The sequence below is a fragment of the Phoca vitulina genome, unplaced genomic scaffold (assembly GCF_004348235.1).
Source record: "Phoca vitulina isolate PV1807 unplaced genomic scaffold, GSC_HSeal_1.0 scaffold11, whole genome shotgun sequence".
Taxonomy (NCBI): Eukaryota; Metazoa; Chordata; class Mammalia; order Carnivora; family Phocidae; genus Phoca; species Phoca vitulina.
The window spans coordinates 27466934-27486172 of record NW_022589714.1 but is presented as its reverse complement, the minus strand read 5'-3'; the positions used below and the strand labels follow the sequence as shown (position 1 = coordinate 27486172).

General features: G+C 36.8%; 1 protein-coding gene and 1 pseudogene across 18 annotated transcripts in view; one reads left to right on the top strand and one right to left on the bottom strand.

Moving 5' to 3' along the window:
- DST (dystonin) overlaps window positions 1-19239 on the bottom strand; it is a 470596-nt gene that overhangs the window by 304115 nt on the left and 147242 nt on the right. The window lies entirely within an intron of this gene.
- On the top strand, window positions 8984-10468 carry LOC116635521 (annotated as a pseudogene).

The window sequence follows — 19239 nt, the reverse complement described above, 5'->3', positions numbered from 1 at the left end:
ATTCCAGTCCTATACATTTTTAACCCAAGATGTACCTAAGAATAATGAAGTGTCCTATGCATTGACAGCAAAGGTCCATCAATAATGGGACAGAAAATCATTCATCCCTTGAAGGTGGGCCATGTGCTGGCCTTTTTAAAATTATACACTAGAGGACCAGACAGCAATCGCCATAACCAGGATGACTGAGAAAATGGGTTCAGAAACATTTTATGGATATCAGAATATTCATGAGAAAACAGCCTAAATTCTCAACACCAAGGTCGGAGAGAATCCTGATTACTAGGAATCGTGCACTTCTTATGATCTTAGTCTACTACAATGGGAAATTAGTCCCCTGGAAAAGCAGAATCCAAGCTGATCACTAGGCAGAGTGTAATTCCCTGAAACCATGATTTGCTGCATAGTAAAAAATATCTACTAATTTGTAGATTTTTATTTCTTGAAACATTGAGTTTGGAATTACAAAATGCCATCACAGACTCTGAAGAAAGACAGCAGCAGCAACACTTATCGCTTTATTGAGTTCCCATGTGCCAAGCAGTATTCCAAGCAATCTACATGTAATAACTCATTTCATCTCAGAGTAACTCTCTGAAGTAGGTACAATTACTCCTCCCATTTTATAAATGAGGGACGTGAGGCACCAGGATCTTTAAGCTATCAGAGTATGAGATGGTACAATGGACTCTGCATCTGGGCATGTACAGTAAAACTTGCCTAAAGTAAATGCACCTGGAATGAACAATATTCTGTGAAAAAAATTAAGTATGTGCCTACTTACTATTTGCTTTTACTTCAGATGAGTAAAGTGATGCTAAGCAAGATATAGTAACTTACTCAAGGCCACTTATTAAACCAAGACTTGAGTTGGAGCTCAAGAGACAAGATCTCTAAAACAAACTAGACTAAATATTTTGCATTCCTAGACACTGGAGAAATGATACAAAATAGCTTGAGGTATTTTATGAACTGAAGTACTTCATTATCTAAGACAGGCTGCAAGTCTCACCAGGGTTAGCATGGAAAAATATGAAACACTGTAACACACACCACAAAAGATAACATTAGACTTCCAACATTTTGGAATTAAAATCAAAGCTTACAGAGAAAAATGCTAATTCCTGATGGATTTTTTTTTATCATCATATTTGGGGATTATTAATGACTCAGTAAGTGCTAGACTTTGTTTTAAAAAAAGAAGCATGGCTATTAAGAGATTCTAACTTAGAATGATTTAATAATTCTCTCTGTACTAGTGAGTACTGTAATGTTAACTTGATAAAATGAATATTAGGAAAGAAACAAAGACACAACTTTCATGAAATACTCTTAAAAATCAGACTCTACAAACTTAAATTTAATTATGACAGTTACAAAGAAAAATGCTCTATTAAGTTCTTCCTCATCAAATATTTCGAGAAGCAAAAGCATCTGAAATAATTGTATAAGATACACTATTATTTGGAATCTAGCTTTTGAAAAAAACGATTGAGATTATTTTCACAGTCAAGGGAAACCCTGTGTTAAAAAAAAAAAAAAAGAGAGAAACCCTGTGTTATAGTGACAATGGAACAATACTCAGAGTTAAGAAATTTGAGTTCTGTCATTTCTACATGGAATCTACATTTTTTCAAGTACCAGAGTCAAGGTATTTTTCAATGTCAAGATATATTTCTGCAACACTCTGTTCCAGTGCAATTATGGATCCGCCATAATCTATTTAACCAATTTCCCAATATTTAACAATTATAATTGCTTCCAACTTTTTATTATTATAAATAATGTTATAAACAATACCCTTGTTAGCCCTTTGTGTATACTTATTTTCCCTTATAATAAATTCTTAAAAGTGAAATTTCAGTCAACATGAATATATACATTGTCCTGCAAAAAGGTTGTATCGTTTTTATATTAGCAGAAATACTGTTTGAAATAGCACAATATGAAATACATTTAAATCTAATTTTAAGTATTTGTATTTATAGCCGTACATATGTAGACATGCATATATCTGTGTGTATATGTATACATATATACATACACACAGCACACACATAGACCTCTATTCTATAAACAGTATCTGTTAAAATACCATGTGTATTTTATTTTTTTACTGTGATAAAAAACTGCATAACGTAAAATTTACCATCTTAACCATTTTTAAATTCATTAGTATTAAGTATATTCCCATTTTTGCAAAACCAATCTCCAGAACTTTTTCATCTTGCAAAATTGAAACTCTGTACCCATTAAACAACTCTTCCATTCCTGCCCCCACCCCTCCTCCACTTGCCAGCCCTGGCAACCACCATTCTACTTTCTGTTTCTATGAGTTTGACTAATCTAGATACCACATATAAGTGGAATCATACAGTATTTATCTTTTTGTGACTGGCTTATTTCACTTAGCATCATGTCCTCAAGATCCACCCATGTTGTAGCATGTGTCAGAATTTCCTACCTTTTTAAGGAAGAATAATATTCTTCTGCATGTATAGACCACATTTTGTTTATCCATTCACCCATGAATGGACATCTGGGTTGCTTCCACCTGCTGGCTATTATGACTAGTGCCGCTATGGAAAATACTGTGCTTATCTACAAATATTTATAAAACACAGTAAAACCCTATATTAGGAGTGCTTGGTGCAAAGAATTCCAATTATTTCATTAAGAAGAGAGGATAATTCCACTTTATATGGCTCACAACATCACTCTGTGGGGGCGGAGGGTGAGGGAGGGTGTTGAGACAGGAAAATCTACCCCTTCCACCTCTCAGCCCCCAGAGCTCTCATATTGAGCATGGAATCACTGAGTCACCACCGGGAACAGGAACTCTTCCTTGCCTGAGCTCCAAAGGTATCAGGCTCCAGCCTCTACCAGAGAGAGTTCTAGCAGTCCTCCTCCAGCTGGAGATACTCCCTCACTTCTCTGTATGCACAGGCTGCTGTGTGGGTGTTCAGATCACACTTCTTAGAGACTGTCCTTCTGTTACTCTTCCTGGCCATGCTTTCACTTACTAACATTGGGAATCCATTATTTCTCCAGAGCTGGTATTTCTGACTTGCCAGAAAGTAAAAAAAAAAAAAAAAAGAAAAAATTTTTTTGTCCAGTCCTCTAAGATTTCTCACTTACAGTTACTATCTAATATGGTAGATACTAGGAGCTGTGATGTCCATTTTACAAAAATAGAAAACTGAGGCTCAGAATGCATTAGTCATTTACCCAATGTCACAAAGTATGAATGAGCCATGCCAAATTTGGGACTTAAGTCTGTAAAATTTAAAGCTTATAGTCTCTTCACTATTTTATGCTACATTTTACAAATTCTCTTGGTAATTCTGTCAGTAACACCTATTGCAGATAAAAACCATTATTCTTCTCAGAACATCAAGTTTACACACTTTGGGCACTTTCTCATTCAGAAATCTACAGAGAACACATGCCTTTTTCTTCCTTTTGGGCTCCCTCTAAGAATATGTCATCAGTAACTAAATATATCTCTTCTGTGTTTTGACTTTCATTCGTTCAGAAAGAAACTACAGTGTGCTAGTTGCAAGCTGGAAACAAAACATGTTTCATTACCTTATTTTCTAAATTACTCATGAGCTTAAAACACAGCATTAACCACACTTCTGGGTGATGGAATCTGTAACTCCACTAGAAAAATAAAAATAAAAATAGGTCTGTACTAGTCCAGGAAACCTAAAAGTACCCAATGATTACAAAGACCAAACAAAAGAAAGCAGCCAGACACTTTCAACAAAAGAAATGCCCATTTCCCTACCTTTGGCCAATAGTACCAAAGGTACTTTGATCAGAAGCTGCCCCACAGAGCAATGATCAGAGACCAAATTAGGGAGCAAATAATCAGCCTAATAAAGTCTTCCACACTTGGGAAAGTTGAAGGTGAGAGATGAGAAGCAGAGACACCTGGAATGAAAAAAGAAAAACCAACCAAGGCCAAGAGAGCAGGTGGACTGAAGTGGCAAATGCCAAAAACTGCCTCAGATCCAAGGCCACAATGTATCCTTGCACTAAATCCTTTATCCTTTTATCCTTTTCCAGTAGCCTGAGTGAAATCTCTGTACCCTGAAACCAAGTAAGACTGGTAAGAATAAGGTGCAGTCACTGAGGCACTGTTTTGTATATGCTGTAGGAGAGAGCAATTAGGGAAACACATGAATGTTGCTGGGAACCAGGGAGTGAGAATGGGAGAAGGCAAAGAGCCCCATGGTAGCAGATTTGAATAGTGAATATCAGTAATAAAGTTATGATTTTTAAAATAGATATCTATTTCCTAGTTATTCCTATTAAAAGGACATAGAAACAGTGATGACCAGGTAGCAATAAGCACACCTAGTGCCCAGATCTTGATTTTGAAATACAAAGGCCCGCTGAAATAAACTAGGACTCCTTAGAGAAAAAATTGATTGCAGATCTGGGGCAGGGAAAGCACAAAGTGAGCTTGAAACATCTTGTTATTCCAGAAAGCAAAGAAATGCTTAAAGATTAATAAGAGCATAGTAAAAAGACACAGAAGCCAGCTTCAAGGAGCTCCCACGAGCCAAACTTTGGACAATTTAAGCATCAAAAGAATAGCAATGGCAATGGATTCTAACACACTGAATAAAAAAAGAATCTATGAGTCAACAGTAAAGTTTAAAAAAAGAAAGCAGGGAGTCGGGGGGTGGGGGGAGGATGAAGGAAAGCTATTCTTTACAGAAGAACGCCAGCTAATAAATGAAAAAAAAAAAAAAAAAACACCAGTTTTACTATTAAATAACTGAATCAGGCAAGGATCAAGGATCCTAATCACTGGGTAAAAAGCTATTGGGGAAGAGGATACGCATTAATTACTCACAGATAATGCATTAATTACAAGACAGAAAAAATACCCCCAAAAAAGGTACTTCTACAATGGAGAGATCTAGCAGATACCACCTTAATTAAGTGATCAGATTTAACACCACCATTAATGGGATACACTGGCATGTGCCTCTTGATATAATGCAATAAGAAATACATGCTATCACCTCTGTAGCATTTTTACCAAAAATGTTTAACCTGAATCCAATCATGAGGAAATGGTAAGAAAAATCTAGATTGTGGGACATCCTATAAGATAACTGATAAGGAGGGGGCTTTTCTAGAATAAATGAGACTAAAGATATATACAAACCATGCAACATATGATCCTTATTTGGATCTTGGGAGTCCTAGGGAGTGGAGGAGAATGGAGTCTAAAGGTTGGAGAAATTCAGGGAACAACAGTTTAGACGAGTTTCTTAGGGATGAAAATGGCATCACGATTATGTAAGAGAATGTCCTTATTCTCAGGACATACATAATTATTTGGGGACAAAGTATCATGATGTGTAAACTTAATTCTTAATGGTTCAATTAAAATTAAAAATAAAGAGAGCACCAAATAAAGAGAGCACCTAGTGATCAGTGAACTTAGGTGAAGGGTATAGACAGTATATATTCCTTCAATTTTTCTATAAATGTTAAGTTTTTCAAAATAAAACAATGGAGGGAAAGCAACCCACCCACAAGGAATTCTAACAACCAAAAGAGGTTCTGAAATAGAACACGTGAAGAGGAGAAAAATATTTACAAAAAGAAAAGGAAAGTTTCTGGTTAGTGTAAACATTAAAAATCTTGCTTATTCTCATTTCGGCAAATACATCCTAATTTCAGACCAGCTTTCTAAATAATTTAAATAAATATGCAGTGAAGAAGGTACACACTGCCCCTGATATATAAGTAATCATAAGTAATACTAAGTAAAATTGTAAAAACCCCGTATTTTTTAAATTTTATTTTATTATGTTATGTTAATCACCATACATTACATCATTAGTTTTTGATGTAGTGTTCCATGATTCATTGGTTGCGTATAACACCCAGTGCTCCACTCAATACCTGCCCTCTTTAATACCCATCACCAAGCTAACCCATCCCCCCTCCTCCCTCCCCTCTAGAACCCTCAGTTTGTTTCTCAATCCATAGTCTCTCATGGTTCGTCTCCCCCTCCAATTTCCTCCCCTTCATTTTTCCCTTCCTACTACCTTCTTTTTTTCTTTTTTTAACAATAAAACCCAGTATTTTTATTAATAGTTCCTTAAGATACTGTTACCAATTCCCTAAAGAAAAAGGTCTTAAAAGGAAACATTACATTATAGAGTTTATATTTTAAATGTACATGAAAAAATCGATATGAGTTGTAATTTAAGTTTTCTTTATGACATCTGGTTGAGGTACACATGATATTGAGAAAAGAGAATGTTTAAATGCTAATATAGTCAATGACTGATTTAAGGAATAAAATTCAAGGTCTTTCGGTTGTAACTAACACAGTGTTTTTAAGGTTTCTAAACTAAACATTTTATTTTAATACAGGCTGTCAACCTGCATTGCAGAAGACTTTAAATAACTTCTCCAAATTTAACTTTCAGTCCAACTAATTACAGCATGATCCACCACCAAAGAACACCAAACACGAGCTATTGCCAGATCTCTGCAGACACTACATAGACCAAGTAATCTGACTGAAATTCAGAGTTGACTTGCAAGTTGACTTGACAGTCTGAGGCCTTTTACTATCTCTTTATATTTCACTTATAATCACATTTTTTGGTTCTGATTAAATAGATCAAATTGAACAACTTACTTCTACTCTCTCCTGAAAACACATTACACTGACAGTAATTGGATTTGGTTTTACGATATACCGCAAAAACAAGGAGAAAGGAAACGGAGTTGTTAAAAAACAACATCTGGGAGCTAGAAGGCAAAAGAACTTGTGGTGCCTTTCACAACAGACAGAGAGCTGAATCCTAAGCCAGGTGAGGAAAGCTAAGAAGCAACCTGATTCCCACCTTGAAACCCCCAAAAACCACACTGGAAATTCATGGTACCAGGCAACTCTGGAAATGAGGGTGGAGGTGGGCCTTGAAAGGTCTTGAAAGGCAAGGTCTAAGAAGCAGATTTCCCTTCCTCAGATGATTTCCCAACCCCCAAAAGGCAAGGGATTTATTCTCTGGAGAGAATGAAACAGAGACAGGGTCTCTAATCTGCATGACAAGAGACACAGATAAGACAGGAGACTAAGTATGAGTTCATATACTAAAAATGAACATCCTCCAACCATCTTCTGCCCATTTCCCTCAGGTGGAGTTGAAAACATTATTCTCCGGGCACCTGGGTGGCTCAGTTGGTTAAGTGTCTGCCTTCGGCTCAGGTGTCCTGGGATCGAACCCCAGGTCATCAGGCTCTCTGCTCAGCGGAGAGACTGCTTCTCCCTATCCCTCTGCCTGCCACTTCGTCTGTTTGTGCTCTCTACCAAATAAATAAATAAAATCTTAAAAAAAAAAGAAAAAAGAAAACATTATTCTCTGGGGAATCTGACCGACCCGAGAGACAGGCCTTGAGACCCTGATAGCAAGGTTCCCCCCAATGCAATGGCCCAGACAGATCATCCCACAGTAAAGACTAAAACTGACAAGTCTACTACACAGACAGAGCTTCCACAGTCAACTTTTAACCATGAGTAAGTAGGCAGCCAAAGAAGACTTCTGAGGTAAGCCTTGAATATAAAAGGAGGGGGCTAAAAGAAATAACAGATTTTTAAAAATTAACTTAGAGGAAACAGGGCTGGGAAGGGAGATAAAAAGTTAACAAGAAAGTATTAATATCCTTCCAGAAGAAGGAAGATACTGCATTCATAAAATAAGAATAAGAGATTATGTCAGGGGTGTCTGGGTGGCTCAGTCGGGTGAGCGTTTGACTCTTGATTTGGGCTCCAGTCGTGATCTCACAGTGGTGGGATCTAGCCCCCCATTGAGCTCTGTGCTCAGCATGGAGTCTGCTTCAGATTCTCTCTCCCTCTCCCTCCCACTCACACACACTTTCTCTCTCAAATAAATAAATTCTTAAAAAAAAAAAAAGAGGCTATGTCAACAGGTATATGAAAAGGTGCTCAGCATCACCGATCATCAGGGATATGCGAATCAAAACCACAAAGACAGCATCTCACACCTGTTAGAATAGCTATCATCAAAAAGACAAGAGGTAGGGGCGCCTGGCTGGCTCAGTCTGCAGTGCATGCAACTCTTGATCTCAGGATTATTGAGCTTGAGCCCCATGTTGGGTGGAGAGATTACTTAAAAATAATACCTTAAAAAAAAAAAGATAAGAGGTAAGTCTTGGCCTGGCTAGAAAGAAAAGGGAACCCTTGCACACTACTGAGCAGAATGCAAACTGATAATAGCTACTATGGAAAGAAGTACTGAAGTTCCTGAAAAAATTAAAAATAGAACTACCACATATGATCCAGCAATCTCACTTCTGGGTATATATCCGAAAGAAATAACGACCATCATCTTGAAGAGATATCTGCACTCCCATGTTCACTGCAGCATTATTCACAACAGTTAAGACATGGAAACAACCTAAGTGTCCATCGACAGGTGAATGGATAAAGAAAATGTGGTATGTATTTATAGAATGGAATATTATTCTGCTGTAAAAGGGAAGGAAATGCTATTTGCAACAACATGTAGGAACCTTGAGAGCATTATGCTAAGTAAAATAAGACAGAAGAAGGCAAATACTATATGATCTTACTTATATGTGGAATCTAAAATAACCTAACTCACAGAAACAGAGCAGACTGATGGTTGCTGGGGGTGGGGGCATGGGGAGATATTGGTCAAAAGGTTACAAACCTTCAATTATAAAATGAATAAGTTCTAGGGATCTAATGTACAGCACAGGGACTATAGCTAATAATGTATTGCATACTTGAAGGTTGCTAAGAGAGTAAATTTTAAATGTTGTCACCATAAAAAAGAAAATGCTAACTATGTGTACTGATGGATGTGTTAACTAACCTTATTGTGGTAATCACTTCACAATATATACATATATCAAATCACCACACTGTATACCTTAAACTTACACAAGGAGATATTTCAACTTTATCTCAATAAAGATGGGGGAAAAATGAATTCTTGGAAAATAAAAATTGAAAAGAAAGATTCAGTGGAAGGACTAGAAGGTTAAACTGAGGAAACCACTTAGAAACCAAAACAAAAGGAAAAAATTATAGAAAACAGAGGAGACAAGCAGGGGGCCTGCAAACAATAGAACAGAAGAACTTGAAGAAAGGAAATCAAAAACTTCCCAAAATTCCTTTTCCTCACTGCATCCAAGAGAGCAATGGGTCAGCAGGAACTCCGCTGGTGCCATCTGAGGAAATTTGGCCAGGGTTCTCATTCTGGCCATGTCTGCTCAAACTGGCAATGGTCTGATCCAGAAATACGGCCTCAATATGTAAAGCCAGTGTTTCCATCAGTACATGAAGGATAGAGGCTTCAGTAAGGTGGATTAAGTGAACTTCCTTGAATGAGTCATCCAAGAGACCCATCTTAACTGCAGATATCCAAGATACCTACCTTAATACTAACTCATTGTACATAAAATAAAAATACTTCAATTACAGTGTTTTAATGTGGAAAAAAACTTCCCAAATTAAAGGACATAAATCTCCATATTAATGGGACAATCAAGTACCTAGCTCGATGGATGAAGAGACCCACATCACAGCATATCATCATGAAATTTAAGTATACTGGAGACAAAGATCTTGAAACAGCAGTTCTCAACCTTGGCTGCATATTTGAACTACCTAGGGAGCTTTTCAGAAATACCATGTTTTGGCTCCCCTCCAGACCAACTATTTCAAAACCTCTCATACTAGGATTTGGTTGAAGTTCCCAGATGATTCTAAAGATCAGCTAGATTGAGAATCGTTGTCCTAAATTTGCCCAGAAACTAAGGAAAAAGAGAGAGAAGGATGGAGAATGATTTTGAAATTTCTTAACAGCAACAGTGAAAGCCCAAAAGACAACAGATCAGCACTTTCAAAATTCTGGAGGAAAATTTATTCTCAATCTAGAGATTAGCAATTAAGTGTAAGCACATACTAAAAACTTTTCCAGAACACTGAGGTCTCACACAGATTATGTTCCCTGCACCTTTCCTCAGGGTACTACTTGAAAAGGCAGTTCAGCAAAACAAGGTTGTAAAGCAAGAAAGAGGAAGGCAAGGGATCCAGCAAACAAGGAACTAATATAGGGAACAAACAGTATCCCCAGAAGGATGCTTAAGTGCCCCAGAGATAGAAGGCAACCAATCCAGAATGGATTCCCACACTTCTGTGGGACTCATATCCAAAAAGTTAAAATACCCTATGTATTTGAATATATCCAGAGAAAATTTTAACAACTGGGGGACAATCTGGGAATGGATTTTGTGATAAGTACCTAGAAAACTAACAAGCAAAGAAGCAAGATAATTATTAACTCCAGAGAACACAAAAAGTTGTATAAGAAAGGAAAAGTCGGGGCGCCTGGGTGGCTCAGTCATTAAGCATCTGCCTTCGGCTCAGGTCATGATCCCAGGGTCCTGGACTCCGCATTGGACTCCCTGCTCAGCGGGAAGCCTGCTTCTCCCTCTCCCACTCCCCCTGCTTGTGTTCCCTCTCTCTCGCTGTGTCTCTGTCAAATAAATAAATAAAATCTTTAAAAAAAGAAAGGAAAAGTCATCATATTTTATTTCATGTCTCAGTGTGAACAGCATTTACTTAAACACAATAATGTGAGCACAGAACACTGATCTATACAAATGAATGACACAACTACAGTGTGGGGAGGCAGGATAGGGACTCCGACACGTCTGATGGTAGAAGAGGATAAAGCAGGCTAAATGCTCACCTCCCACCAGACAATGCATAAAACAGAAAATCAGTAAGTCAGTCGAAAAATATGTCATTTAATGATACAATTCAAATACCAAAACAGACAAAAGTCTGAAGTACTTGTCTCTGGGTGCAAACAATAGTTGGGGTGGTGGGCGTAAATGGTATGGAAGGGACTGCTGGTTTTTGTAATAAATTTTATAGAACTATTACACTTTTAAGTTATGTAAATGATCCATTTAAAAATGAATCCAATAAAAAATAAAACTAAATTATAAAAAAAGCATTCTATAGGTAGGGTACATTTTCATCAGTCGTAACAGGAATAGAACATGTCTACAGACAATGTATTTTTTAAAATAACAATATAAACATTTTATTTAGAGATATATAAGTAACTACCAGAAAAACTAAAGCATGATTCCAAATGGCGTTTAAGGACAAGGTAAGAAAAGAGAAGAGCTCCGGATCTGAAACTATTCATTTTCATTACAAATCCTATTTGATTTTATAACCATGTGCATGTTTAAATAAAGACTGTGTTTAAAAACTTATTCAGTGGTGCCTGGGTGGCGCAGTCAGTTAAGTGCCTGCCTTCGGCTCAGGTCATGATCTCAGGGTCCTGGGATCGAGCTCCACAGTGGGCTCCCTGCTATCATGGAGCCTGCTTCTCCCTCTCCCCCTGCTCCTGCTCTCTCTCTCTCTCTCTCTCTCTCTCTCGTGCGTGCACTTTCTAACAAATGAATAAAATCTTTAAAAAAATTAAAAATAAAAAAGTTTTTAAAAAAGTTTTCTTTATTTGATAGTTTGCTATATTTACTGACATTAACTTTAAAAGTTAACTCTGTTGATACAATTCTAGTTCATTTTTCTAACTGATAGGTAGTAGTACTACTCACTGCCCAATTATACAATCACTTATTTATCCATTATAATATTGACAGACATTTAAGTTACTTCCAAAGTTTCTCTATTAAAAGCAACAGTAGGATTAAAAAAAAAAAAAAACAACTCTTGTATCTACTTACATACATGCAAGATTTCCAACTGCTTAGTTGTCTTCAGACATTTTGTCTCTGTGTTCCCCAAAGAATTTTTAACTCCTTATACATTTTCTAAAAAACCAAATTCTAGACTTTATTTGGATTTCACTAGTTTTTCCATTAAAGTCCTCTTTTTGTTCCAGGATCATATCTAGAGTTCAACAATGCATTTATTTAGTTGTCACATCTCCCCATCTCAAGGGCGATTTTTCAGTTATACTTGGGAGAAAACTTGTTTAAGGAATGCCAACTGTTAAACTTAAGCAAATCATTTTACTCTCCAAGCTTCAGTTTCCTTTGCTATAAAGTGAGAAAATACCATTATTTGAAAGTATCTGATAAGACGATATAAAAGGGCCCTAAAAATTTTGCTTTCTACACTGGGACTGTGTATTAACTTAATACATATTATTCACAAGCTAGACAGGGATCATAAATTTTCTCTTACAAAATGTTCAGATAAAAATTAAAACCCTCCTTTTGCCCCAAAACATACAACTTCACCTTTATAATTACATGGAGAAACCAAAGACTCTTGATATGTTCATAAGGACTTGTACGTATAAAATTTTTGAGAAACTCTTGAGAAAAAGAATCATAATGATAAGTCAAAAGAAATTACATAAAACTTGCTAAATGTTCTAATCTTAATGGCACGTTACATAATAAATCTTAAGGGAGAAACTAAAGCTGATTTCTAACTTCTTACTACTACTCTCATTTCTACTTATTTGTTTTTTCATTAATCTATTTATATTTTATATTTAAGGAATAATCAGAAGATAGGTTTGAAAATTGAGCATTTTAAGTACAATGAATCATGACATGAATTAAATGACATAATGAGAAATAGATTTAAATTTCAGAATTCTATAACTAATTAGGATTACATTTTCTGATTTCCATGGACAGTGCAAAAAGGTTCTTAACTTTATGGATTCAAGTACCACTTGTCTTACAACTCTTGGGAAAAAATATTTAAATCAATCTTTTAAATTTGGTAAGAAGAATAAACTCAGCAAATATCACTTTAAAAAAGTATAGGCATGTAAGATTTTAATAAATATTTTTAATAAATATTTTTGTTTGAACTTTAATACCACTAGTTTTTTTTTTTACAAACTCAGAACATCCAGTTTGAGAAATATACCAAATATTGACTCTTTACTGCTAGCTAGACTCTGAGGACCGCAAGACAAAGACTTCTTTTAGGACAAACATGAGCTCATGAGAACATACTAACTTATCTCATATAGCACATTGCCCTATTTTTTAGGAGCAAGACCTTTCCCTTGCTCTACACACATAACACCCATTGATATCCATGGGAGCCTGATGCAGGGAAGGAGCACCATGTGGCCTCTTCTAAAGGGAAAAATTTATGTCTGCTTTTGAATGTCATTTGCCACCTGGCCCCCAGCCAAGCCAATATAAACATCACCATTCATGGAGTACTGGATAATTCCTTGTCTTCAGTGAATTCCAGACTTTTGAAAAGGTCAAAATTCAATTTGAAAAGAGGAAAATCATTATACTTAAGAAGGTCCAAGGCATAGAAATAATATCATACAGTACAATATTGAAATATGATCCAAAATACTATAGCTGACATGAAAATCTATGCAATAATAGCTGCCATTGGGGATGTTTATTATGTGCTAAGCACTCAGCTACATGCTTTACATATATCATCCCATTTCACTCCCAAAAAATCCTGTAAGTGGACATTATCCATATTTTGCAGTAAGGAAAGTAAAACTTAGGTAAACAGAGCCAAGATCATAAAACCCTTAGCCTATTTTTTTGGAAGTCACTTTTAAAATTCATCCTACAATCTTATTTGATACTTTGCTTTCCAAAGGAGGCTTTTTAAAAATTTTCTTAATCTCTGTAATAGTGACGCCACTGCTTAAATATACCTTCAGTCTCTTAAGTGTTCAGGAGTCTGCAAAATATAATAAAGAATGTCTAGGAAGTCTTGGACTGAATCTGAGTGCTAACATCTTTTATTTAATCCACCACTGCCATTTTCTTTTGAGATAATTATTGAGTGTCTACCAACCATCTTCCTGAATACCAAAGGCAGAAATCCCTTTCAATAAGAAAGCCCTAAGAAGAGGATCCATCTCCTACAGCCCCTAATAGGAATCTTACAAGCACACCAAGCTGGCCAGCAAGTCAACACTCATTCTAACACAGCAAGAGCTCAAACTGTCTAACAGTATTCCAAGATGTCACCTTCCTTTTGTTAAAGCTTTAAGACAACTATGCACCATGCAGTGCCACAGGAATTTCTGTGGTTCATGGGGAATCTGGACAGCACAGATACAATTTCTTTGTAACCCATTCTCCCCAAGTGGGTATCATGGTGCAGGAAACAAAGGCAAGGTTTTCCCATTCCCACAAATGCAAAGAACAGAGGCCAAAGTCCATGATCCCATTTCACCGAATCTCCTAAAGTCTTGAGTATCAAACACAGATCAAATTCAGTCTTCAAATTATTACAATTAAGTTGTTTTCTTCACAGCATGAATCTGAACACCTTTAAATTAGATCTCATTCATGAAATCAAGCTATCAAGATACAGGCTACACTAATGTATATATAGTGAATAATTAAGTAGCAAAATATGCCAAAGGCTCTAACTACAATTATTTTTTATCTTAAAGATTAAATGGATGGTAATCAGATATAGATCATCTATGACTCTGAAATCTGAAGGACTTAGACAATTTCCAAATTCTCAAGACCAGGTTATTGCAATTTTTTTTTTTTAAGAGAGAGAGAGCACGCATGTGCAAGTACATTGGGGGGAGGGGCAGAGAAAAAGGGAGGGAAAGAATCCCAAGCACAGGCAGCACGGAGCCCAATGCGGAGCTCATCCCACAAGCCCCAGATCATGACCTGAGCCAAAACCAAGAGTCGATGCCTGACTGACTGAGCCACCCAGGCGCCCCACCCAGGCGCTCCCCTATCACGATTACTTTTAAATCCAGTTCTGGGAAAATGTGTCATTAAACAAGATGAAAAGTAAATGTTAAAAAAAAAAAAAAGAACTTTACGGTACCTTAAGGTAGTTATGGCCCTAGTTACACAGAGATAAATGTTTTGGCACCACTGAAATTTCTCATTAATTTACCGATTTAAAGACAAGATACATGAAATATTATATTGCTTACTCCAAAAAAAAAATTCTCAATATCCTGGGGCTTTAAAATATGTATCAGTCTCTTTTGACAATTAAAATTTGAAAAGGTAAAATACTGCTTTTCCTAAAATTCCACTGCAATAGTACGTTCCTCAAGAAACATAACACAGGGGCGCCTGGGTGGCTCAGTCGTTAAGCGTCTGCCTTTGGCTCAGGTCATGATCCCAGGGTCCTGGGATCGAGCCTCACATCGGGCTCCCTGCTCCGCGGGATGCCTGCTTCTCCCTCTCCCACTCCCCCTGCTTGTGTTCCCTCTCTCGCTGTTTCTCTCTCTGTCAAATAAATAAATAAAATCTTTAAAAAAAAAGAAACATAACACAGAAGTGCCCAAATGACCACACTGAAGTAGCTCCATTAAATACATTTTCACAAAGGAGATGATCAGAACTGTATTAAGCCAAACTCAGATCCTCCACAGATCTTGTTAGAGCAAGCCTTTTAATCTCATGATAATAATCAGTGATCCCTTACAAATAAAAATACTTTTTCCCCATGGTTGATTCATAAAAAGTAGAATCAGCAACTTTTGCTACTGTATTTTGCATGTGAAAATTGGTTTCTACCTTAAGGTGCTCTATATTCCCTTTTCACTTTTTCTTTATGCAATATTTTTTCCCAGCAATATTTAATGTTGTTAACTTTTTTCCAAGTGCTGTGGTCCTGAAAATCTGTATGATCTTGGGTTAGGCAAAGACTTCTTAAATATGACATCAAAAGCATGAACCACAAAAGAAAAAAAACGGATAAGCTGGACTTCATCAAAATAAAAAAAATTTTGTTCTTCGAAATGGTCTATGTTATCCCCACTTCCATATACACCATGGCTTGTCCTGTAGCTTTTCTGGTGGGGAGAATGCACCAGTCCTCCAACCAGCACGAGTATCCAATACACGTGGCCCCTGCATTCTTTTCACTAGATGTTAAGAAACTGATGTTCTGGTTTATACATCAGTGTCCTGAGAGTTTATTTACCTGGAACGAGTCAATCTTCCTGAGTGGAGACAAAACTTTAGTCTCTACACCTTCAAAACTAAAACCCAAAGCCTGGGTCAGAACAACTTCATCCAAGTAACATTCCACTGACTGCTGGGCCACCCACCCAAACTCCGGTAAAGTCTCTTATCTATTTTTTATCTATAACAAACAGTCTTTTTAAAAACCAGTACTCTGTTTAAGAAATCAACTGAAATTTCCCACACTGATTTTTTTTTTCCCAAAGATACAAAAAGTTTACTTCAGCCCATTGGAAGAGTTAACTTTTTCTTAAATTAGATAGAATTTTATTTTTTTAAAGATTTTATTTATTTATTTGAGAGAGAGAGCGAGTGTGTGCCGGAGCATGGGGGGGGAGGGGCAGAGGGAGAAGCAGGCTCCCCGCTGAGCAGGGAGCCCAAGGCGACCTGAGCCAAAGGCAGACGCTTAACCAACTGAGCCACCCAGGTCCCCCTAGAATTTTATTTTTTAAAAAAAAACTTTATTTTCATAGAACACATTTTCACATTAGAGATTCCTACAGTGGGAAAATAGCAATCTATTACTTACAGTTTTATATTTGTAGACAGATTATGTTAGGACAAGTAAAATTAACTTTTTTAAAATTACTTAATATTTACAGAAAAGTTGCAAAAATACCAAAAGAATTTCTGTATACTCTTCACTCACATTCCACTAGGTGTTAACATTTTACCATATTTGCTTTGTCTCCTCCTACCTATCTACATTTATCTACCTAATCATTATATATTACAAATACATATATATAAAATTTTTATTTTCATTTTTATTTCATTTTATTTCATTTTATTTCACTTCCTCATTTGAGAGGAAGTTGCTTGCATGATTCCCCTTTACTCTTAAATACTTCAGTGTCAATATCCTAAGAAAAAAGACATGTAATAGTCAACTTTTGATACTAAATGTTCTAGCAAGTCTGAAAACAAAAAGGACAAAGAGAAATGAATGGTTTGAAGGGAAAACAAAGAAAATCAGAGTCAGGAATTAACAAAATCTGATACAGTGGAGGGAACCTTAAAATGCATGTTTGCCATTATTACAGAGAAAAAAATAATAGCAAGGAAGTAGGAAAAAATGGTCTATCATTTACCTAATATCTTCTGATCATTTCCTAAATTAAACAATGAAATTATACACAACTACATCTAACCAACATTTTTTTAGTAAAGAAAACTATGAACTATAGACTAATGGTTACTAGAATCAGCATGAAACATCATTCTATTTACTAACTGCAGGACACCTGGGTGGCTCAGCCAGTTAATCGGCTGCCTTTGGCTCAGGTCATGATCCTAAGGTCCTGGGTTGGAGTCCCGCATAGGGCTCCTTGCTCAGCAGGGAGCCTGCTTCTCCCTCTGCCCCTCCCCCTGCTTGTGCTTGCTCTCTCTTTCCCTTAGTATGCTTCATTCAAGAGGTCAAAAAAAAATGAACCACAGATAATTTTATAATTAGCAGATGGAGCACTATCTAATAATAGAAACTGGACATTTTCTACCACCTGCTGGTAGTCTGTGTTTATTAGTCAGTGATAAGGATTTCAATAATTTCTGAATAATGGTTAGTTGGCAAATTTATTGCATGAGGCCTAACATGATGGCAGATGCCAGACTGTGTGATGTGGATCCCATGGGGTGCAGAGCCTTCTCTATCACCCACCGCCCTCTGTGGCTGTCTGCAATGTCATATCACTCAGCATCTGATGGCAAAGGGAACAGCTGGGAGGCAGGATTGTGTGAGGACTACCTATGCTATTGGCTCACTCCTCCCAAATCGCCCCACCCTCTCTTGAAAGGCACTAATCCCTCTTTTGCCCCCAGATTTGCTCCTTTATGTTCTCCCTTAATCTCCATGATATCACCCCACCCCAAATTCCTTTAACCTCTCCCCCTCAAAGTCAGTCCCATCAGTCACAAGTATTCATGGAATGGGGCTGGCCTCAGGGAACAAACCTCAACTGCCCCTCCCTGAGTGAAGCATAACTTCTGGATGGTTCCTAGCATCTTTCTCACTGAGGTATGAGGGTACTATCTGAAAGGAGTATACATACTTTCAATTCTGTATTAAACAAGCCTGTTGTACAACCTAGCCATTTGGATGGCAGCATAAATTAAGTTTTAAAATATTGCCCCTCTGGGGCACCTGGGTGGCTCAGTCAGTTAAACATACAACTCTTGATTTCAGCTCAGTCATGATCTCAGGGTCATGAGATCCAGCCCTGTGTTGGGTTCCACACTCAGTGGGGAGTCTGCTTGAGATGCTCTCCCTCTCCCTCTGCTCCTGCCTCTGCCCTTCCCCCCCCCCACTTGCACACTCTTTCTCTCTCAAATAAGTAAATCTTTAAAAAAATCCTGTCCCCTTATAATTATTATGTAATAAAACATCAGAAACCCAAAAAATCAGAGCCTCCAGTATACTATCTTTCATAGCTCTACTTGAAAGAAAAATTGCAAATAATATAAATTGATTGTTGGCTGGTGTCAGCACAGTTAGTGTAACCTCCCATGTTCCACTTGGACAGCTGGTAAAATCATAGTAAATGCGCCCACTGATGACTCACTCTGTGGCAACATACTTAAAGCTTCAGTTATGTCTACCACCCTGAACTAAGACTGGAAAAAAGACAGATTTTAGATAGACTTTCAACCACAAGAGTATAACTTTTAAAAATCTTTTTTCAGTTTCCTTTTCATATAACAAATTCTAAGAACTGTTAAATTTTGCAAGTTTTTAGGAATTTTAAATATGGCATTTTTATTTATCAGTATTGGTTTACTTTCTTACATAGGTGTCTCCCACTTAATGAGTTAGGTTGTAGAAAATAAAAGAATGACAACCTGTATATTCAGTAAACAGCTAAAATGTGTGTACCTGCTAAAAACAGATATAATGTTAACATCATATTTCTGTACAACATGATTTAGCCCCACCAGACACCACGGCATCTCATTAGTAATAGACTGAGATTATAATGTCAGTTATTCCTAATACATGCAACTCTAAACATCCTAATTGGTGCTCAGTGATGGGTAAAAGTTTGTGTGGTAAAAAATCCTGTTTTGCTCTCTTTGAAGAACCTAATCATTTGTAATCCCCATTCGGAAATATATGATCATTGCATATAATGTTAAAGCAGGAAAGAACGTTAAAAGTAACCTAATACAACCCACTCACCAGATACACTAAACTACCACCACAGCCAACAACAA